General features: G+C 39.5%; 2 protein-coding genes across 9 annotated transcripts in view; one reads left to right on the top strand and one right to left on the bottom strand.

Moving 5' to 3' along the window:
• Window positions 1-2,601, bottom strand: part of ECM2 (extracellular matrix protein 2) — a 38,411-nt gene extending 35,810 nt beyond the window's left edge. For all 6 annotated transcript variants that reach the window (XM_021086993.2, XM_013995777.3, XM_021086991.2 and 3 more), the window contains exon 1: window positions 2,398-2,601. The gene's annotated coding sequence lies outside the window, so the exon portion shown is untranslated. The remainder of the gene's footprint in view (window positions 1-2,397) is intronic.
• Window positions 1-23,698, top strand: part of CENPP (centromere protein P) — a 255,157-nt gene that overhangs the window by 187,596 nt on the left and 43,863 nt on the right.

Raw genomic sequence — 23,698 nt, forward strand, 5'->3', positions numbered from 1 at the left:
TTTTTGTTTCTGTCTTGTGAGGCTGTTTTAAATCTACACTAAGCTTCTCAGTCACTTCTTCTGGGTCTACATAGAAGCCACCAGAAGAAAAGCTGTTCTGAACCCTAGGGTTTTATTCCTATCCCAAATATTGGCCTTGTGGTTTTACTACTTTTTCTAGTTATCTCAGCAGGCTAAATGGTCTGAATTGCATAGTCTATCATTATAAGAAGCAGAAGTTCCTTCAGATTAGTTTTATTTCCCTAAAATATATCCCTTTTCTCTAAGAGAATGTTTTGGGTTGTAAAGATTTTTAATTCTTACATGTCAGAAAATATTATGTTTAGTTGGAAATAGGATTATGATTTTTAAATAATTTTGCTTTAGTACTTTATAGGTATTATTCCATTTATTTCTTAAATCTGCTATTACTGATGAAAAGTTTAAGTTGAATCTAATGCTCATCTCTTTGTAATAATCTTTTTTTCTCTCTCTGTATTTTTTTTTCAAATTTTGAGCTTATTTTTAATATTCAGAAGTTTATTCTAATGTGAAGGGTTTTTTTTCTTAATGTATCTTTCTTGGGATCTAATGACTTCTTTCTTTTCTACACAAGCTCTTTTTACTCAGTTCTTTCCCATACCTATTCAAAACCATGTGTTTTTGTTTGTTTGTTTGTTTGTTTTTAAATTCATTCCCGTCTTCTCTCTGATTTGAAGGATTCCTCACAATTTCTGGCTCACCAGAAGCTTGCCTTCTTATTCTGTGTGCAGCTGTATATCTATGTGTGTATTTGTCTGTAATATATCTTCTATTATTTCTAGGTATTTGGTGAGAGGAAAAGAGAGATATTGGCTTTATTTTCTTCTTGAATCTCAGTAGTTCTTTTTATTCATCTGCCAGTTATCCTCTTCTCATCGGGTTGTACTTGGATCATATGCCGACTTGTCACCACTTCACCTTAGCTCAACAGATAGCAGCCTCTAAGATATTTTCATGTCAACTAACCTCATCATGAAATTTTTTGTTCAGTATCTATGTACATTAATTACTGTAGTCATTTCAAATCCTTTACTTCATGTCTTTGAAGTGAAACTGTAATAGAAAAACTTTTTGTAATCTACATTAATTTTAGAAAAACTAACATGCAAACTGTAAGGGAGGAGCAAACCCCTTAGCTAATTGGCAGCTGAAATCGTACAAGTCAATTCAGAGAGCAAGCTGTTATGTTGGGAAGAAAGTGCAACAGCAGCAAGGAAAAGCAATATGAAAAGTTGGACTGTGGGGCAGGGCTAAGCGGCAAGGGAAGTGAGCTCTGCTGGAGAGCATAAATTCTGTGCTCCGCATAAAATCTGTACATGAAGATCATCTAGCTTTGACCGTCACATGTGTGACTCTCCATGCTGTGGTAGGTAAGAGTAATGAGGAGTCAGGCCCTGAAACTTCCACAACGGTCTCAGGCATCGTGTTGTCCCTGGGCCTCTTAGCAGAGCACTGCCTGAGCTCACCCTTCTCCCATATCCCACCCCTCTTTGTCTTTCTCTTTTTTCTCCCCCTTCCTAATTGGCTCACTTTTACTGATCCAGAAATCTAAATAGATATGTACAGAAATAAATTTACAGAGCCTCTTAATTTTAATAAAATCAGAATCTAAATAGTCTCATTGAAACGTTTCATTTTTATGAAATGGCCTCTTAGTATTAATTTTATAATCAATGCTTGGGCCTTTGTTATTTTCAGTGATTTGTAGAATTTCACATTGCATTTAATATTTACTTAAAAAACAACTTTGCAATCAGTGAATATGTTTCTAGAGGTAAACTTTTATGACACAGTAGATCTAATCACAGTAGGTATTATTTTGATCAAGTAAATTTTTCTTCCCTTTTAGCATTCATTGTGTTTATCCCAACATTAAATATAATTTATAAAGCTTGGCTAACTTATTTTTATTTTTCTCCATTTAAAAGTTGTTCATCAGCTGAGTTAAGTAAGCTTTAAAAGTATTAAACTTAGAGTTTTAAATGTCCACACAAAGTCATGGGATGCCTGTTATCCTTTTTAACTTCACTCAACAGGCTTAAAATGAAAAACAATTTTAATGAATTCTTTATGCTCTTTACGACTTAAAATTAGAAAAGAATGAAATTTTCAAACCAACTTATACTTCCATCAAGCATCTAATTCTATTTAAACATATAAAATATATTTAATCCTAATTTCATAAAGTTTTAAGTACTTCGGAAGTAGTCATCCTGAAAAAAACAAGTAAACAAAATAATGCACACTTTAAACTTTTAAAATCTGTTATTAGGAGCTAATTTCCTCAAATGTTAAACATATTTACAACATAAAATACCGAAATATTAAAACCATTCCACATGCTTTAGAAGAAACGTAAAATTTAAAACATTTTACCTGGAAATCTAAACTAAGTAGGCTTTGCTTGGTGTCATTTAAGTCTCCAGATGAAAATGAAACAAAACCAGAGCTTTCTTTAAAACAAAGAAGGGAATGTTGAAAAATGTTAACTCACTTCTTAGTAAAATCTAAAATAACTGCTTCCCTGGGGAATACATGCCTTTCGCTTCTTTGTGCAGAAAATCAGCCAGAAGAGTAACCAGGGAAAATGGTTACCAAGGGAAATATTTGTTCTAAATCACAGGAAAAGGGGAAAGCGACAGCGGGGGAGAAAAGCATTCGTCTGTAGGCTGAGAAGGCAGTTAGAAGCACAAAAACGGGGCTTGATTAAGAAATGTGTGATGTTTGTAAACTAATTGTGTTTAAAATATCTTAACATTCATACTAGCCTGCCTATCACTTGAGCTTTATCAGACTGCAGAGATGCTGTTGTTGCCAAGTTAGAGGACTGTGCATTCCTAGGATGCCTTTAATTGGGGTAATGTTATTTAACTCTTTCATCATTTTTCTGCCAGCTACACCAATCTCACTGGCAATATTGTTAGCAAAACAAAAGGCTGTTATATATTAATGTCATTGAAATTATGTAACTTCCACCTTTAAGCAATAACAAGAAAATATGCAAAGGAGCCATGAGGCTTCTGATTATGATTACTCTGGCAGATGAATTATCTACTTCAGCCTCAGTTTTTTCATCTGCAAATGAGCAGGTCAGAGACAGATGAAGGTTCCAGGCCCACAGTACTGCTTATGGGGTACCTTGGGTGAGTTACCTTCTTTGTACAGCTGGGATGTTAATACCTTTCTTTCACATTTTTGTGCAAATGAATGTGCTATCCATTCATTATGTGAATGAATAGCATATACAAAATGCCTGTCATAGACTAGGTAATTATATCTTTTTTTTTTAGTTATTACTTACCTCAGAAGTCTAAATTATTTAACAGAGAGTAACTTCATTTTTGTTCTTCCTAAAAATCTTAACATGACCTAGATAGATCATATCAGGATGATGGAATGATCACATGGGGCACCCAAAATTCCAAAAATAACAAAACTATGTTTGCTTTTAAAAATGTAACACTGCAGGAGTTCCTGCTGTGGCACAACAGGATCAGTGGCATCATGGGGGCACTGGGTCGCAGGTTTGATCCCTGGCCCAGCAGAGTTGGTTAAGGATTGTGCATTGCCACAACTGCAGCTTAGGTCACAACTCTCGCTCAAATCTGGTCCCTGGCCCAGGAACTCCATGTGGCACGAGGCAGCCAAAAAAGAAAAAAAAAAAAAAAAAAAAAAAAAAGTAGCATTGTGGAGTTCTCTTGTGGCTCAGTGGGTTAAGGATCCAGTGTTGTCACTGAAGCAGCTTAGGTCACTGCTGTGGCACAGGTTTGATTCCTGGCCCGGGAACTTCCACATGCTGTAGGTATGGCAAAAAAAAAAAAGTAACACTGCACTACAAAATAATTAGTTCTATTAGAAGACAAGAAATTTTGAAAAATTCCTTTAAGACATAGGCTCAGACAAATGATGCCAAAGACCAAAACATCGAGAAAGGATGATTGTGTGGGTATTCCAGGTTTAGAAATTATAAATCCTAGGAATGGTGAGATTCACTGGACCCCAGTCCTCCTGACGTCTCCATCATTTGTTCCACATATTAGGCATTTCCGTCTAAATTGAACTCATGCTCTTATCTACTTGGCCTCGGGTGGCTGATGGAACATGGAACCCCCATGTTCAGAATCCAGACTTGCTCAACCCAATTACAAGCACAGCTGACCATCTCTACCCACATATTCAGAGCCTTTGGTCAGTGTTTTTAACATAAGCAGATAGCCCAGGATTTCCAAACATTTGGGAAAATTCTAATATTAGAGATAGGAGTTCTCTCTCATCTCTCTGCCAGAATACCTACACACAATCAGAAAAGAGTTTTGGAGATTAAATCAGCAATGAGGTATCACTACACACTTGAAACCAAAACACTGAGAATACCAAATGTGTGCTAAGAATGTGGAGCAACTAGAACTCTCATTCATCACTGGTGGGAATACAAAACGGTACAACCACTTTGGCTTTTGTTTGTTTGTTGTTTGTTTGGGGTTTTTTGCTTTTTAGGGCTGCACCTGCAGCATGCAGAAGTTCCCAGGCTAGGGGTTTAATCGAAGCTGAGGCCCCTGGCCTAGATCACAGTCACAGCAGCACCAGATTCGTGCCACATCTGCGACCTATACCACAGCTGACGGCAATGGAGTTCCCGTCATGACTCAGAGGTTAACGAATCCGACTAGGAACGATGAAGTTGCGGGTTTGATCCCTGGCCTTGCTCAGTGGGTTAAGGATCCAGCGTTGCCGTGAGCTGTGGCATAGGTTGCAGATGTGGCTTGGATCCCGCATTGCTGTGGCTCTGGTGTAGGCTGGCGGCTACAGCTCCAATTAGACCCCTAGCCTGGGACCCTCCATATGCCACGGGAGTGGCCCAAGAAATGGCAAAAAGACAAAAAAAAAAAAAAAAAGATGAGAAAAGAAAACTAAACATACTGTTACAATATGACTCGTCAGTCATACTCCTTGGTGTATACTCGTATAAGTTGAACACTTACATCCACATGAAAACCTATAGACAGGAGTTCCCCTTGTGGCTCAGTGGTTGATGAACCTGACTGGCACCCCTGAGGACACAGGTTGATCCCTGGCCTCACTCAGTAGGTTAAGGATCTGGCATTGCCTTGAGCTGTGGTGTAGGTCGCATACACAGCTCGGATCCAGCATTGCTGTGGCTGTGGCCTAGGCCGGCGGCAACAGCTCCAATTGGACCCCTAGCCTGGGAACCATATGCCGCACCTGCAGCCCTAAAAGACAAAAAGACCAAAAAAAGAAAAAAAGAAAGAAAGAAAACCTGTAGACAGATGTTGACAGCAGTTTTATTCATAGTTGCCAAAACTTGGAAGCAACCAAGATGTATTTCAGTAGGTGAATAGATAATCTTTGGTACATCCTACAATAGAATATTATTCAATGCTAAAAAGATATGGGCTATTAAGCCATGAAAAGACGGGGGGAACCTTATATGCTTATTACTAGGAGAAAAAAGCCATTATGAAATGGATACATACTTTATGATTCCACCTATATGGCATTCTGGAAATGGCAAATCTATGAAAATAGTAAAAAGGTTGGTGGTTGCCAGGGCTTGAGGGGGAGGAATGAATAGGTAGAACACAGGAGTGAAAAATATTTTGTATGATATCATAATAATCAATACATGTCTTTATACAGTTGTCTAAGCCCATAGAATGTAAACTCTAAGAGTGAACTTTAATGTAACTGTGGACTTGGGTGATTATGATGTCAGTATAAGTTCATCACTTATAACCAATGCATCACTCTAGTGGGAGGTGTTGATTATGGGGGAGGCTGTGTGATGGGGATGTATGGAAAACCCCTGTACCTTCCTTTCTATTTTGCTGTGAATCTGAAATTGCTCTAAAAAAAAGTCTTTTTAAAAAATGTAGCCTTATTTGAAATATGTACATTGTTTTGGGAGGAAAAAATATATAGGTGACATGCAGAGTTACACACATTGCTTAGTGCAAGTAGAAACTCTTATATTCTTTAAGGACAATTTAACGATACCTATACTCTGTCCCAGCATTTTACTTTAAGAATCTATTATAGAAACATATCTTTCACTGCACAAGTACTTCAAAGTACTAGGAAGGTACTTCGAAGCATTATACCCATGGTGAGATGGGAGTGGGGAAATTAACAAGATGTATTCTGATAGGGAACAGTAACCTCCCATAAAGCTGGGTAGAGAGACTGAAGTAACTGATACAGACATGCAAAGTTGTCTAACATATACTGAGAGAAAAAGAAATTTCAAAATGTTACATGTACTATTATGTTACCTGCTTTGAACGTGTACAGTTTAGCGTCATCTAGAGAAAAAATTGGAAGGAATAAAGAACAAACTATCTTTGGGTATTGGAATTATGTGAGGATTTTAGTATGTAATTCCATATTTTTTAATGTTTTGAGCTTTTCATACCAGAAAAAAATAACTTTTTAAAAAATTTTAAACAATCAGAAAAAGAAGTAACTTAAATAGTAGCATAGAGGAGTCACCAAGATTATCATACCAAGATTGGCAAAGCAGCAAAGAACTAGATTATGTAGTTTTTGAGGTCCCTGCTCTAAAATCTTGTGGGTTAATGGACTGTTACATGAGTCCTTCTGCAGAAACTATTTTAACCACAGTAATACATGGAAAATGCTGGTATTAGTGTTCCCTTCCCTATTATTATTGCAGCCATAACTATGTCCTAAAACTTGGCCCTGACAGTACTCTGTGGAGGTTGGTGTTGGTCCCAAACAGGAGGTGAACAAGTCCCTCAGTGCCCAGGCTACAAGCAAGGCCAGTGCAGGTTCCAACTCCAAAACATGTGTTTGAGTCAAGTCACCTTTTCAGTATATAGAGCACCAGTAAGTTAGTTTTCCTTTTAAGGGTATATTTGTTTTCCCTGTGACAACTTTGTAACTAACACTCAGATAAAGCTAAATTTTGGAAATTTCAAGTAAGGCCCCTCTCATAAATGGGAGCCTTATCTTGCTTCAGCCTGTACTATATCCTCTCCTCTTGCCATAGTCAAATGCCTTTTCAGCTAATTCGCACTGAAGTGTAACAGCTGCTTCATTTGCTTTCATTGAACTTACCCTCTCAAAGGGATGTCTCCATTTAGGTAGACTGCTGAAATGTAAACATGCTGTGATATATTCTCCTAGCCTTCTCCTACCAGTGGACATTAGCATTGTTTCCTTTCTCTGAGTTTTGGTGCATTCTTCCAGATTGCTTTCCAAAGAGATTTCAGTAATGTATACACCCACCAGAAATATGTAAAATGCCAATTTATCTGCTACTTTATTTTCATATTTCGAATAGGTAGCAAATATAAGTAGCTTAAAATTTTTAAACATAATTAAATTTGGGGGTTTTGGTATCCATATTGACAGATTGGATGATTCTCCCAACCTTCCCATCAAAGACAACTAAAAAAGCTGGATCATTATTAAGAAAACATCTTAAAATATTTAATGAACTTTAAAAAAGACCATGAGGAATTACTGGGCCTAGATCTGAGAGGGTCTATGAGCACATCTTTGCCCTGGCAGTATTTGTCAGAAATATTTAAGAGCAAAAACAACAACGAAATAGAAAAATTTACACAGGAGACAAGATCGACAATGCCAAAAAAAATTTTTTTCTGAAACAAAACTGATAAAATAAGTAGCAAGACTGACCTAATCAAACTGACAAGCTTTTGCACAGCAAAGGAGACCAAAAAGAAAACAAAAAGACAACTCACAGAATGGGAGAAGATAGCTTCAAATGATGCAACTGACAAGGGCTTAATCTCTGAAATATACAACTTATACAACTCAACAGCAAAAAAGCCAACCACCCAATGGAAAAATAGGCAGAAGACTTGAATAGACATTTCTCCAAAGAAGATATATGGATGTCCAATGAGCACGTGACAAAATGCTCCACATCACTGATTATTAGAGAAATGCAAATCAAAACTACCATGAGATGCCACCTCACATCAGTCAGGTTGCAGATGAGGTTCGGATCTGGTGTTGCTGTGGCTCCGATTAGACCCCTAGCCTGGGAACCTCCATATGTCACGGGTGTGGCCCTAAAAAAGACCAAAAAAAGAAAGAAAGAAATAGAAGGGAATACCTTAGTCTGTTAGAGTGTCTACAAGAAACAACATACTCTCACTCTTAGCTATACACCCAAGAGAAGTGGAAACATCAGTCCACATGGAAATTGTACATGTATTTCACATTTTGTAGCTACAATATTCATAACAGCCAAAATATGGAAACAACTCAAATACCCATCAGCTGATGAATAGATAGAAAAGGGAAGTCTGTTTCTGCAATGGAATATTAATCAGCGATAAAAAAAGAATGAAGCACAGATATATGCTACAACATGGATGTGGATGAACCTCAAACACATTATGTTCCGTGCAAGAAGCTAGTCCCAAGAGGCCACATATTGTATATTTATAGGAAATGTCTAGGATAGGAAAATCCACAGAAGCAGAAAGCAGATGAGTGGTTGTTGGAGTAAAGATGGTGGGAGTTGGGATGGCAGGATGGGAGTGACTATTAGCGGGTACAAGTTTCTTTGGAGAGTGACCAAAATGTTCTAAAAATAGGTAGTGGTGCTAGCTCCCAACTGTGAATATATCAAAAACTACTAAGTTGTATAATTTAAAAGGGTGAATTTAATGATATATAGATATCTCAGTAAAGTTACTATTAAAAAATACTTGGGTTGGATTGGGTGTTTGTGACTAGCAAATGCAATCTATTATCTCTAGAATGGGTAAACAAGAAGGTCCAATTGGATAGTGCAGGAATCTATATTCAGTATCATCTAATGAACCATAAGGGGAAAGAACATTAAAAAGAATGTATATATTTAAAAAAGCTGAATCACTTTGCTGTACACCCAAAACTAACACAACATTGTAAATTAGCTATGCTTCAATTAAAATAAAGAAGTTAAAATGAAAAACAAAGACTTCTCAGAATGCTCAGTGGTGAGGATCATGGCCAGTGGAGTAAAGCAAGAGAATTTAAAAAAAAAAGGTATAAGAAGGTGTTTCCATTGTGGCTCAGTGGGTTAGGAAACCAACATAGCATCTGTGAGGATGCGGGTTCCATCCCTGGCCTCACTTAGTGGGTTAAGGATCCGGCATTGCCATGAGCTGTGGGGTAGGTCACAGATGAGGCTTGGATCCTTTGTTGCTGTGGCTGTGGTGTAGCCCCGCAGCTACAGCTCCAATTTGACCCTTAGCCTGGGGACTTCCATATGCCACAGGGGTGGCCCTAAAAAGAAAATAGAAAGTATAAGTAGAAAAGTAAAGGAAAGAAAAAACTGTTATTAGGAGAAATGATTGTGTGTATATAGAAAATCTTAAATGAAAGGGAGGACAAAATGAGTAAAGGGATCAACTATGTAGAGACAGATGGAAAATAAATTTTAAGTGGGGAGCATATTGCAGGTAGAAATACAATGTTGTACATATGTAACTTATATGTTATAAATCTGTGTTAGCTCAATAAAAAAAGAAAATCTGAAATAACTTTCACATAGATTATTAAATCATGTAAACGTGTTTTCCAGATACACAATTATTATATAAAAATCAATTGTGTCTTTCTACAGTTAGAGAATGAAATCAAGAAAAAGATGTTTCCTTTTTTTGTTTTTTGATAGAATTAATAAATTCTAAAATGTCTATAGAAATACAGAGGTCAGGGAGTTCCCCTGTGGTGTAACAGGCTAAGGATCCATCATTGTCACTGCAGTGGCTCAGGTTGCTATGGCATGGGTTTGATGCTTGGTCCAGGAATCTCTAAGTGCCACAGGTGCACCCAAAAAAAAAAAGAAAAGAAAAGAAATACAAAGACCAAGGAATAACCAAGCCATTTTTTTCAATTTCTGAATTTTTTTTTTTGTCTTTTTGCTATTTCTTGGGCCGCTCCCGCGGCACATGGAGATTCCCAGGCTAGGGGTCAGATCGGAGCTGTAGCCTCCGGCCTACGCCAGAGCTACAGCAACGTGAGATCCAAGCCACGTCTGCAACCTACACCACAGCTCACGGTAACGCCGGATCCTTAACCCACTGAGCAAGGGCAGGGACCGAACCCGCAACCTCATGGTTCCTAGTCAGATTCGTTAACCACTGCGCCACGACGGGAACCAATTTCTGAATTATTAAGATAATTTTATTATCATTAATTTTTTATAGCCCTATGTATTTTTCATTTTTTATTTTTATTTTTTTGAAATATAGTTGATTTATGATGTCAGCCATGCTTGAAAAAGAATAAAGCTAGAGGATTTTCTGTCCTAAATATCAAATCTTATTATAGGAGGCTACAGTAATTAAGACAATTTGGTAAAGGCACAGGAAAAACAATAGACCAGTGGAACAGAAAGTAGCACAAAGGACTTATTCACATTTGGCTACTTGATTTATGAGAGAAGCGGGCCTACCAGATGTATTTAGAGGGACTGAGGAACAAAGGAGAGACTGAAGATATGAAAACAGGCCCTGGAGTTACTTTGTTATGCTCTAGAAAGTAGAACCAGAATCAGTGGAAGAGGACAGAGATAGGCAGATTTGACTCAGATGGGCTGAGTTTAAAAAACAAACAGAAAACCTTTCTCATAACTAGAACTGTCCAGCTGAGCTGCCTACTGAGATCCTGAGTCCTCTAGATGACATTCCATTGGGAATGCTACAGAAGCAAGCAACTTCTCAGGATGTCTTTTTTTTTTTTTTTTTTTTTTTGTCTTTTCTTTTTTACTTTTTTACAGTCACACCTACGGCATATGGACGTTCCCAGGCTTGAGGTTCAATCAGAGCTGCAACTGCTGGCCTATGCCACAGCCAAGGCAACACCAGATCCAAGCCACATCTGCAGCCTACTCCACAGTTTGCAGCAACCTTCAGATCCTTTACCCACTGAGTGAGGCCAGGGATCAAACCCTCATCCCCACAGATACTATGTCCAGTTCTTAACCTGCTAAGCCGCAATGGGAACTCCCAGTGATACCATTTTAATGCTAAGGCCCCATGTGCCTTCTTAAGGCATTGTCAGGCCGCAGTGACTACTGAGGTTCATCCCTTGTCTGTGGACTTCCCTTACTCCCTGAGTGAGTTTGATCAGAGTCTAAGCTTAGCAATACGGCCCATGTGGACAAGCAGAGGGAGGTTCTAAGTCAAGTTCTCTGTCCATGGGTCCTTTAGTCCTCTAGGTCTGCATCCCTTCTTTGAAGTCCCAGACCCTGCATTTCCCTGTTGAGCATATCAGGCAGAGAACACATTGGTGGGTTCCTCTGCATTAAATCTGGGTGTATAAACAAACTCAAATGTACACATGGTGCAACTTGAGGGTATTGAGGGGCTGAAGTTTTGTTTGTTTGTTTGTTTGTTTTTTGTCTTTTTGCCATTTCTTGGGCCATTCCTGGGGCATATGGAGGTTTCCAGGCTAGGGGTCCAATTGGAGCTGTAGCCACTGGTCTATACCAGAGCTACAGCAATGCAGGATCAAGCTGCATCTGCGACCTACACCACAGCTCATGGCAATGCCGGATCCTTAACCCACTAAGCAAGGCCAGGGATCGAACCCATAACCTCATGGTTCCTAGTTGGATTCGTTAACCACTGAGCCATGATGGGAACTCCATGAGGTCTTGATAAGAGAAAATAATCTAATGAAGTAGTGCAGCTCCTTGTATTAAGAATTGAGTAGCTGGAGTTCCTGTCGTGGCTCAGCAGAAACGAATCTGACTAGTATCCATGAGGATGCATTCACTTAGCAGGTTAAGGATCCGGCGTTGCCATGAGCTGTGGTGTAGGTCCCAGACACAGCTTGGATCTGTCATTGCTGTAGCTGTGGAGTAGGCCAGCAGCTGCAGCTCCAATTTGACCCCTAGGCAGGGAAACTCCATACGCCACAGCTGTGGCCCTAAAAAGAAAAAGTTATAAATCAAACTAGCAAATAGTTAAATTAATTACGATCGAGAACCATTCTCTTACCCTGTCAAGGATCCTTTTAATGATCTGGAAGGCTGAACTTCTAAAAATTCACCTCCACAAGAACATGGTGGCTCAAGAAGGAACAGGATAGTTGCCCATCACACTTCCTACCCCATGCCACATGATGCCTCAAATTGTAACCTGCTTCTATGGACAGCCAGCCATGCTTCCAAGTTCCTCCTCAACCTCATACAAGCAAACCCTTGAGGCCCAGGTTGGTCACACTAGCAGCTTGGTGTGTCTTCAGGGTGACAGAGCCAGAGAAAGACAGAGCCAGGGAGAAAGCCTACCTGGGTCCTAGAAACAAAACCACTAGAGCAGGAAATTGGATTGTTAGGAGCATACCTAGGGTGTGATCTTGCAGGGGGCAGGGATGCTAGCTGTGAGAGTGTGTGTGGGCACCTTGCTCAATGGGGAGGGGAAGGCCAGCATGGAGACCAGTTCAGAGATTCCCTGAGATCCCCTCACCTCCTTTCATCTCTTACTGCCCTCAGCCCACTGCCATATCGTAAATATTGATATTCCCTGTCCTCCATAGTTTTCTTCTCTTTCCTTGCTCTCCCTCATGATCTTGTTCATCCATTAAGCAAACATAAATGAACACTAATTACATTGCTTTAACATATGTCAATGACAGATCCATTCTGGGCTCTAAACTCTTTCCTGAGCTTTATATTCAAATTGCCAACTTCCATTTGTTCAGCTTGGCTTGGATCTCTCCCACACGTTGCATCAGCACACTAAAAGAACAAGATGTACTGCCTAACCCCCCAAATTTTGTTATTTGCCCTGTATTCCTTATTGTGGATAACTCATGGAAATGCAGAAATGCAAGATTTACCTAATTACTGGTTTTACTGCTTGAAGGGATTTTAAATTTTGGTTTTGTCTCTGCTTTTTATAGCTGTTTATTTAAGTTAAAGCTTGAAAGAGAGATGTGAGTTTATATCATGTCCCTCCAGGCAGGATCTTGTTTTGCTTATCCAAACCAACCTGTTTGAATGCATGTAATATTCTGACAAGGTTTCAAGAGAGTTTAGGCTACAGGAGAAGTATCTCGTGGAAAGAAAATCACATTTGGTATTTATGGTTTAATTTCCATTCTTCAAAACTACAATAAGTAATTTTTTGCCATAAGACTGTACATTCAGAGCTTAAAATATGATGCTTATTAGAACTTAAATAGTTTTGTAGAGTTTTAAAATAACCCAGGAATAGACATATTTAGTGCGTCTGTTCACAGAATCGACCTGTTTCATTCATACTCTGTACATGATGGGGATGGAAGAAAAACAAAGGAACCAGCATTAAACGAGTTCCACCATGTGCCAGATGCCTAGTTCTCTGCTAGGCATAGTACTCAATAAATTCTTCAACCAATAATGTACATTGTTATCCTCCAGTTTACAGAGGAAGAAAGCTGAAGCATTACTGAGGCTAAATGAGGAAACCAAAGCTTCATGGACTTAAATGATTTGCCTAACTTGCTGGGAAATGGGAGAGCTAAGAGTGACTTCAATTTGGTCTGATTTCTTTTTTCCAATAACAGTCAAGCTAGAGTCACTTTTCAGTTCACCCCTGCAGTGCTCCTTCCCCCAGCTGACGTGGAAGGATGCGTAGAACTCTATTCTTCAGCCCACATCAGCAGAAACCGACTCTCATCACCATTATGGCTCCATATGCCCATAAAGCCATAAGAGTCAGACGCCTTTGAGATGAAAACCAGATTGCCTCAGTGTTTCAATAGCAGACACGATGAAAGTCATTGCAGAGAAGTCAGGGCTAGAATTCAGCTTGGCCTCTTGCTTCCCAGGGAGGACTGGGTGAGTTGCACCCTCCTCTGGAACTAGGTTCTTATCTTTAAAGAAAGGCCCCTGTCGACAACTCAGTTATTTCTCTCTGGTGTTCTGGATGTGTTGTTCCCACTTTGGGATGAGCCACCATAGCCACAGCCTCCAGAAATGGTCTTTTCCTATAATTTTCCTCCTGCAAACCCTGAAACCCATGCTTTAGCATGAGGTTTGTGAGAAGATTACACATATGGTAGTTTTAACATTTGCTGGGAATGGGATTCTTTTCTACTGATACACTGTCTGAAGGAGATGGCTATAAATCAGAGCAACCACAATATTTATAAAGGTATTTAGTGAAAAAGACTTTGGCAACCAGTTAACTCATCACTCATGAGGGATAAAGTGAAGTTCGCATGAGGTTTAATAAATCAAAATACAGTGTTTGTCCATGGCCTCATTTTTTCCCCATTACTGGTGGGTGATATCATCTTTTTGGTTTCCATCAGAATCTTTCAGCATCCAGGAGTAGAAAAACATTAATGTTAACTTCGTTTATTATGCTGTATTTCCATTTTTAAACAGAAATTTAATTCTCCAAATATGTGGATGCAGTTTTCAAACTCATCTAGGATTTATGGAATTTTTATGAATAGTATTCTGGAAATTACTGACTTTTTTGTATATGTGCAAGGACATTGTTTTTGAATTAAGTTCTTTGCTCAGTTTGCTCAGATGAAACTCTGATCTTAAAAAGAATAAAACTAGGAGTTCCCATCGTGGCACAACGGAGGCCAATCCGACTAGGAACCATGAGGTTGCAGGTTTGACCCCTGGCCTTGCTTAGTGGGTTAAGGATCCGGCGTTGCCGTGAGCTGTGGTGTAGGTCATAGATGCGGCTGGGATCTGGTGTTGCTATGGCTCTGTCATAGGCCGGCGACAATTCTGATTTGACCCCTAGCCTGGGAACCTCCATATGCCACAGGTTCAACCCCCAAAAAGACAAAAAATAAAATAAAACTAACCCCCTACCTCAGAGTGAAGTGCGCGAGCGTTGCCACTGACAGACACATGCCTATAACCTCTGCCTTGCCACAGTGGGGTAATTAACAATACTAAAAGCAAACAAGGATTGTTTTAAAAACTCAGGCCTCCACTTTCTGATAGCCTGCTCTTTACTTCGGTATCATCTTTTCCAAGATTTCTCCAGTTCCACAGTTCTCTCATAGTACATGGGCTATACTACTTTGCCAGCACTGATTATACCCTGCTTTATATTGTAAAATGGTAGTTTCCATATGTCTTCCCCAAATGTATGTAAATTCCTTAAGAACTTACACATACTTGTGCCAGAGACTGAATCATTCAGCAGGTTTTTACTGAGTGCATCTTGAGCTCATTGTGGAAATCTGTAACAATAAATAAGTTTGACAAAGTTCTCATAGTCGATTAAAGTCAGTTCTTTTTTTTTTTTTTTGTCTTTTTGCCATTTCTTGAGCTGCTCCCATGGCATATGGAGGTCCCAGGCTAGGGGTCTAATTGGAGCTGTAGCCGCCAGCCTACGCCACAGCCACAGCAATGCAGGATCCGAGCCGCATCTGCAACCTACACCACAGCTCCTGGCAACACCGGATCCTTAACCCACTGAGCAAGGCCAGGGATCGAACCCGCAACCGCATGGTTCCTAGTCGGTTTTGTTAACCACTGAGCCATGGCAGGAACGCCGAAAGTCAGTCCTTATTTACTAAGGGCTCAAACGAGTGGCTGCCTTGGTATTAAACAGTGTGATCATTTCTGTGGCTGGGTTGTTGGGGTGTCCTTGGAAGCATGCAGGAGATACCTATCAGGAGTTGTTAGAGCAGTTTTTAGCAACATTCAACACAGATGATTCCTCCCTTCTTCCAGCCTTTACCTCACTTCATAATTTCCTTTTCTAGTTCCTCCTGTTCATTGACCTGACCTCAGGCCTGAGACTTCTCCTTTAACTATAATTTCTCTCTAGGTGTGCTTGCTTACCTGAATACCAATCTATATGCTGGTAATTTCCAGCTGTTTTTTTGACATACCTGCTTCAATGTCTGGGAATCATCTCTAAGAGATCTAGCTATTTATTCAATATGACTATAGTCATATTTAAACTGAAACTTGAGGAGTTCCCTTTGTGGCTCAACACATTAAGAACCCAAATAGTATCCATGAGGATGTCAGTTTGATCCCTGGCCTCGCCTCGCCCAGTGGGTTAACAGTCGCATTGCCACAAACTGTGGTGTAAGTTGCAGATGCAACTCAGATCTGATTTTGCTGTGGCTGTGATATAGGCCAGCAGCTGCAGCTCTGATTGATCCCTAGCTTGAGAACTTCCATATGCTGCAGGTGTGGCCTTAAAAGAAAAATAGAAGGAAAAATAAACTGAAACTTGAAAGTTAAATAAGAGTTTGTATACAGAAGGGACCAGCAAAAGAGAATGTTCTAGCTAGAGAGGATAGTGTGTGAGAAAGGGCTGTGATGAAACTGACACCTTTTAGAAAATGAAAATGATCATGAGGTGTGGAAGACTAAATGTAGGAGAGAAGCAGCCAGCTCTCTAAGGCTTTAAAAGTGATGTTTGAGGTCTGGGGCTTTACTTAAAGTTTGCAGGGGAGGAGCGTAACCAGTTTGGTGTTTTAGAAAGACAACTGTGGTATAGCTTATGAAGCGAGTAAAAGGATCCAATCTAGGGCCTGGCTCCATTTATAAGAGACTATTATTGCAGTAATTCAAGAGAAGGAGATATCTTTATGAGGGTATGGGGGAATCAAGAACTAAGTAGATAATGTTTTGCCAATATTCTCTCAGAGTTTTATGTTATCCTGTCTTATTTTGAGTTTATTTTTATGTATGGTGTGAGGAGGGAGTATTCTAACTTTACATGGGGGTTGTCCAACTTTCCCAGCATGACTTGCTGAAGAGAGTTTTCTTCATATATATGTATTTTTTTTCTTTTTTCTTTTTTCTTTTTTTTTTTTTTTTGTCTTTTTTGCTTTTTCTAGGGCCGCTCTTGCAGCACATGGAGGTTCCCAGGCTAGGGGTCAAATTGGAACTGCAGCCACCGGCCTACTCCAGAGCCACAGGAATGCAGGATCTGAGCCACATCTGCGACCTACACCATAGCTCATGGCAATGCCAGATCGTTAGCCCACTGAGCAAGGCCAGGGACCGAACCCGCAACCTCATGGCTCCTAGTCGGATTCGTTAACCAATGAGCCACAACAGGAACTCCTCATTGTATATTCTTATCTCCTTTCTGAAAGACTAATTGATGGTAGGTATGTGGTTTATTTCTGGGCTCTCCAGTCTGTTTCATTGATCCTATGTCTGTTTTTGTGCCAATTCCATGCTGTTTGATGACTATGGCTTTGTAGTGTTGTCTGAAATTTGACAATCTTTTTTTCTCAGAATTGCTTTGGCAGTTTTGGATATTTTATGGTTCCACATATATTTTAGGAATTTTTTTTTTTTTGGTTCTGTGAAAAATGCCATGGGTAATTTGATAGGGATCGCATTAAATCTATAGATTTGTTTTGGGTAGTATGGCCATTTTAACAATATTAATTCTTCCAATCCAAAATCATGGGATATCTCTCTTATTTCATTAAAGCATCTTCAGTTTCCTTTATCAATGTTTTGTAGTTCTCAGCTTATAAGTCTCACCTCCATGGTCGTGTTTATTCCTAAGGTTTTTTTCTTTCTTTTTCTTTTTTTTGGGGGGGATGCAATTTTAAAAGGGATTTTTTTTGTTTAAATTCCCATTCTGTTATTTCATTATTAGTATAAAAAATGTGACAGATTTCTGTCTTAATCTCATATCCTGCTACCTTGCTGAATTCATTTATCAGTTGTACTAATTTTTGTGTGGAGTCTTTAGGGTTTTTTATTTATAGTATCATGTCATCTGCCTATAATAACAGTTTACCTCTTCCTTTCCTATTTGGATACCTTTTATTCCTTAGTCTTGTCTGATTACTGAGGCTAGGACTTCTAATACTTTGTTGAAAAGAAGAGGTAAGAGTGAGCATCCTTATCTTGTTTCAGATTTTAGTGGCAAGATTTTTAGCTTTTGACTTTGAGTATTGTGTTGGCTGTGGATTTGTCATAAATAGCTATTATTATGTTGAGATATGGGAGTTCCCGTCATGGCGCAGTGGTTAACGAATCCGACTAGGAGCCATGAGGTTGCGGGTTCAGTCCCTGCCCTTGCTCAGTGGGTTAACGATCCGGCGTTGCCGTGAGCTGTGGTGTAGGTTGCAGACGCGGCTCGGATCCTGCGTTGCTGTGGCTCTGGCATAGGCCGGTGGCTACGGCTCCAATTAGACCCCTAGCCTGGGAACCTCCATATGCCGCAGGAGCGGCCCAAGAAATAGCAAAAAAAAAAAAAAAAGACAAAAAAAAAAAGAGATATGTTCCCTCTATAGTCATTTGTTAAGAGTTTTTATCATAAATGGATGTTGAATTTTATCCAATGCTTTTCCTGCATTTATTGAGATGGTCATTGTGGTTTTTGTCTTGTCTTTTGTTGATGTGGTCTATCACATTGATTTGCAGATGTAGAACCATCCTTGTAATCCTAGGATGAATCCACCCTGATTGTGATGTATGGCCTTTTTTATGTGTTGCTGGATTTGGTTTGCTAATACTGTTTTTTTTTTTTTTTTTTTTTTTTTTTTGCTGTACTTTTTTCTCCCTTCCTTCCTTTTGCTTTTTAGGGTTATACCTGTGGCATATGGAAGTTCCCAGGCTAAGAGTCAAATTTAATCTGCAGTTGCTGGCCTACACCACAGCCACAGGAACATCACATCAGAGCCAGGTCTGCAACCTACACCATAGCTCACAGCAACACTGGATCCTTAACCCACTGTGCACAGCCAGGGATCAAACCCACATCCTCATGGATACTAGTCAGGCTCATAACTTGCTGAGGCACAACAGGAACTCCTGTACTTTTCTTTTTTGGTAGCATCTTTGGTTTTGGTATAAAGGTGATGCAGTTTCTAAAAAAAAATCATAGCAATGTTTTCTTAAGTCAGTTTCCCAGGGGAGTAGAAATAAAAGTAAAAACAAATACATGGGACATAATCAAGCTTATAAGCTTTTGCACAGCCAAGGAAACCATAAACAAGATGAAAATACAACCTACAGATTGGAAGAAATTATTTGCAATCAATGTAACCTCCAGGTCTTTTTTTAAAACTTTTTAGGGCTGCACCTGCAGCATATGAAAGTTCCCAGGCTAGGGATCGAATTGGAGCTGCAGCTGCCAGCCTATGCCACAGCCACAGCAACACAACTTCTGAGCTGCATCTGCAGTGCCAGATCCTTAACCCACTGAGCAAGGCCAGGGATCAAACCCACATCCTCATGTATACTAGTCAGGTTCGTAACCTGCTGAGCCACAACGGGAACTCCAAGATCTACAAGGTCTTAATCTCCAAAATATACAAACAGCTAATATAACTTTATGACAAAAAAACAAACAACTCAATCAAAAAAATGGAAGGAAAACCTAATAAAATTTTCTTCTAAGAAGACATACAAATGGCCAATAGGCACATGAAAAGATGCTTATCAGGACTAATTATTAGAGGAATGCAAATCAGAACTACAGTGAGGTACCACCTCACACTGGTCTGAATGGCCATCATTAAAAAGTCTACAAATTGGAGTTCCTGCTGTGGTGCAGTAGTTTAATGATCTGGTTTGTCTCTGTGGGGGTGCCAGTTTGATCCCCTGCATGGCACAGTGGATTAAGGATCCAGCGTTGCTGCAACTGTGGCGTAGGTCACAGCTCTGGCTTGGATTTGATCCCTGGCCTGGGAACTTCCATAGGCTGTGGGTGTGTCCAAAAAAGAAAAAAAAATGTGTACAGATAATAAATGTTGCAGAGGGTAGAGAAAAGGAAACTCTCTTACACTGTTGGTAGGAACAAATATTGGTGCAACCACTATGGAAAATAGTATGGAAATTCCTCAAAAAAAACTGGAGTTGCCATATGATCCAGCAATCCCACTTCTGGACTTATACCCAGACAAAACTCTTAATTTGAGAAGATACATGCACCTCTATGTTCATCGCAGCACTATTCACGATAGCCAAGACATGGAAACAGCCTAAATGTCCATCGACAGATAAGTGGATAAAGAAGATGTGGGGAGGGGGGTGTGTGTGTACACAGGTATATCACTCAGCCATGAAGAAGAATGAAATAATGCCATTTGCAGTAAAATGGATGGACATAGAAATTATCATACTAAGTGAAGTAAGCCAGACAGAGAAAGACAAGTATCATATGATATCACTTATATAGGGACTCTAAAAAAAATGATACAAATAAACTTATATACAAAACAGAAATAGACCCAAAGACCTAGAAAATAAACTTATGATTAACAAAGGGGAAAGGCGGGGAGAGATAAATTAGTAGTTTGCAATTAACATACACACACTACTATACATAAAATAGATAACCCACAAGGACCTAGGTATAGCACAGGGAACTATACTCAATATTTTGCAATAAGCTATAAGTGAAAAGAATCTTTAAAAAAAGATATGTATGTATGCATAACTGTATCACTCACTTTGCTGTATACCTGAAACTAACACAGCATTGTAAATCAACTGTACTTCAATGAAAAAAATATTTTTAAAAGAGCTAGTTAGGTAGAATCAACAATACTTTTTAATTGGATGTAGAAGGAGGAAAGGAAAAGGAATCAAATGTATGAAGCCAAGGGTTCTGGCATGAGCTGCTGCATGGTGAAAGAGCCATTTCCTAAGATGAATACAGGTTGATGGAGAAAGATTATGCAATCAGTTTTGTAGATCAAAAGAGAAATATAGGTTACACAACATGCATATGAATGGTACTGAAGCCATAAAATTGAATGGAAACCATAGACCATAATATATTACCAGGCCTTGGAGTTCCCGTCGTGGCGCAGTAGTTAACGAATCCAACTAGGAACCATGAGGTTGCGGGTTCGGTCCCTGCCCTTGCTCAGTGGGTTAACGATCCGGCATTGCCGTGAGCTGTGGTGTAGGTTGCAGATGCGGCTCAGATCCCGCATTGCTGTGGCTCTGGCGTAGGCCGGTGGCTCCAGCTCCGATTCGACCCCTAGCCTGGGAACCTCCATATGCCGCGGGAGCGGCCTAAGAAATGGCAAAAAGACAAAATAATAATAATAATAAATATATATATATATATATATATTACCAGGCCTTTGGGCAAGGTTTATAAGAATTACAAGAACTCATAGAAGAGAATTATAAACTTTCTAAAATAAGCACTTTCAGGAGTGCTCTCGTGGCTCAGAGGGTTAAGGATCTGGCATCATCACTGTAGCAGTTTGGGCTGCTGCTGTGGCACAAGTTCAAGCCTTGGCCCAGGAACTTCTACTTGCCAGGGTTGCGACCAAAGAAAGAGACAAAAGAAGCACTTTCACACATTGTTGGTAGAAATATAAATTGATAGATTTTTTATATAGGTCATTTCATCAGCCTTTACTAAATGTTAAGCCATTCTGCTTCTAAAATTTTATCTATCAAAAAATTGTGCACAACACAAATGTACAAAATTATCTTAGAAGGAGTTCTAATTATGGCTTAGTGGGTTAAGAACCCGACTAATATCCATGAGTATGCAGACTTAATCCCTGGCCTCACTTAGTGGGTTAAGGAACTGGTGTTGCAGCAAGCTGTGGTATAGGTTATAGGTGCAGCTTGGATCCAGTGCTGTTGTGGCTGTGGCTTCAGATTGCAGGTGCAGCTCCAATTCGACCACTTTCCTGAGATCTTTCATACGCCACAAGTGTATTCCTAAAAAGCAAAAAAAAAAAAAAAAAAAAAGTCTTAGGATATTCACTGAAGTATGTACACTAGTGAAAAAATTACAACGGGGAGTTCCCATCTGACTGGTATCCATGAGGAAGCAGGTTCAATCCCTGGCCTTGCTCAGTGGGTTAAGGATCTGCATTGCCACGAGCCGTGGTGTAGGGCGCAGACGTGGCTCAGATCTGGCATTGCTGTGACTGTGCTGTAGGACAGCAGCTACAGCTCCGATTCAACTCCTAGCCTGGGAAGAACAAGAAAGGAAGGAAGGAAGGAGAGAAGGAGAAAGATTACAAAGAACCTAAAAGATTATCAATAGACAGTTAAATTACCATATATTATACATCTATACAATGGCTTAACTTATTGCCTTAAAAATAACAAAGTAGAGTTGTATTTATTGATGCCGGATATATCTTGGATATATTATATGGCAAAAGCCATCGTAAGTAGTCTGTATGGCAAATGTGTTTTATTGAGAGTTTTGTTTATTCCAGGCAGTGGATATAAAGAATACCAAAAACTGATAAAGAAAAATGGGCAAGCAGTTTCAACAGACTAATCATAAAATTCACATGACCAATAAACACTTGTAAACGTTCGAGTCCACTAGTCAGATAGGGGAGAAGCTATTTTATTTTATTTTATTTTCCCACAGTACAGCAAGAGGATCAAGTTATCCTTACATATATACATTACAATTACATTTTTCCCCCACCCTTTCTTCTGTTGCAACATGAGTATCTAGACAAAGTTCTCAATGCTATTCAGCAGGATCTCCTTGTACATCTATTCTAAGTTGTATCTGATAAGCCCAAGCTCCCGATCCCTCCCACTCCCTCCCCCTCCCATCAGGCAGCCACAAGTCTCTTCTCCAAGTCCATGATTTTCTTTTCTGAGCAGATGTTCATTTGTTCTGGGTATTAGATTCCAATTATAAGTGATATCATATGGTATTTGTCTTTGTCTTTCTGGCTCATTTCACTCAGTATGAGATTCTCTAGTTCCATCCATGTTGCTGCAAATGGCATTATGTCATTCTTTTTTATGGCTGAGTAGTATTCCATTGTGTATATATACCACCTCTTCCGAATCCAATCATCTGTCGATGGACATTTGGGTTGTTTCCACGTTCTGGCTATTGTGAATAGTGCTGCAATGAACATGCGGGTGCACGTGTCTCTTTTAAGTAGAGTTTTGTCCGGATAGATGCCCAAGAGTGGGATTGCGGGGTCATATGGAAGTTCTATGTATAGATTTCTAAGGTATCTCCAAACTGTTCTCCATAGTGGCTGTACCAGTTTACATTCCCACCAACAGTACAGGAGGGTTCCCTTTTCGCCACAGCCCCTCCAGCACTTGTTATTTGTGGACTCATTAATGATGGCCATTCTGACTGGTGTGAGGTGATATCTCACGGTAGTTTTGATTTGCATTTCTCTGATAATCAGCGATGTTGAGCATGTTTTCATGTGTTTGTTGGCCATCTGTATATCTTCCTTGGAGAAATGTCTATTCAGGTCTTTTGCCCATTTTTCCATTGATTGATTAGCTCTTTTGCTGTTGGGTTGTATAAGTTGTTTATATATTCTAGAGATTAAGCCCTTGTCGGTTGCATCATTTGAAACTGTTTTCTCCCATTCTGAAAGTTGTCTTTTTGTTTTCTTTTGGGTTTCCTTTGCTGTGCAAAAGCTTTTCAGGTTGATGAGGTCCCATGGGTTTGTTTTTGCTCTGATTTCTATTGCTTTGGGAGACTGGCCTGAGAAAATATTCATGAGGTTGATGTCAGAGAGTGTTTTGCCTATGTTTTCTTCTAGGAGTTTGATGGTGTCCTGTCGTATATTTAAGTCTTTCAGCCATTTGGAGTTTATTTTTGTGTATGGTGTGAGGGTGTGTTCTAGTTTCATTGCTTTGCATGCAGCTGTCCAGGTTTCCCAGCAATGCTTGCTGAATAGACTTTCTTGTTCCCATTGTATGTTCTTGCCTCCCTTGTCAAAGATTAATTGACCATAGGTG

The sequence above is a fragment of the Sus scrofa genome, chromosome 3, assembly GCF_054392235.1.
Source record: "Sus scrofa isolate SSC_HxYL_T2T_F1_AM1 chromosome 3, Sscrofa_HxYL_maternal_Yorkshire_Landrace_v2.0, whole genome shotgun sequence".
Taxonomy (NCBI): Eukaryota; Metazoa; Chordata; class Mammalia; order Artiodactyla; family Suidae; genus Sus; species Sus scrofa.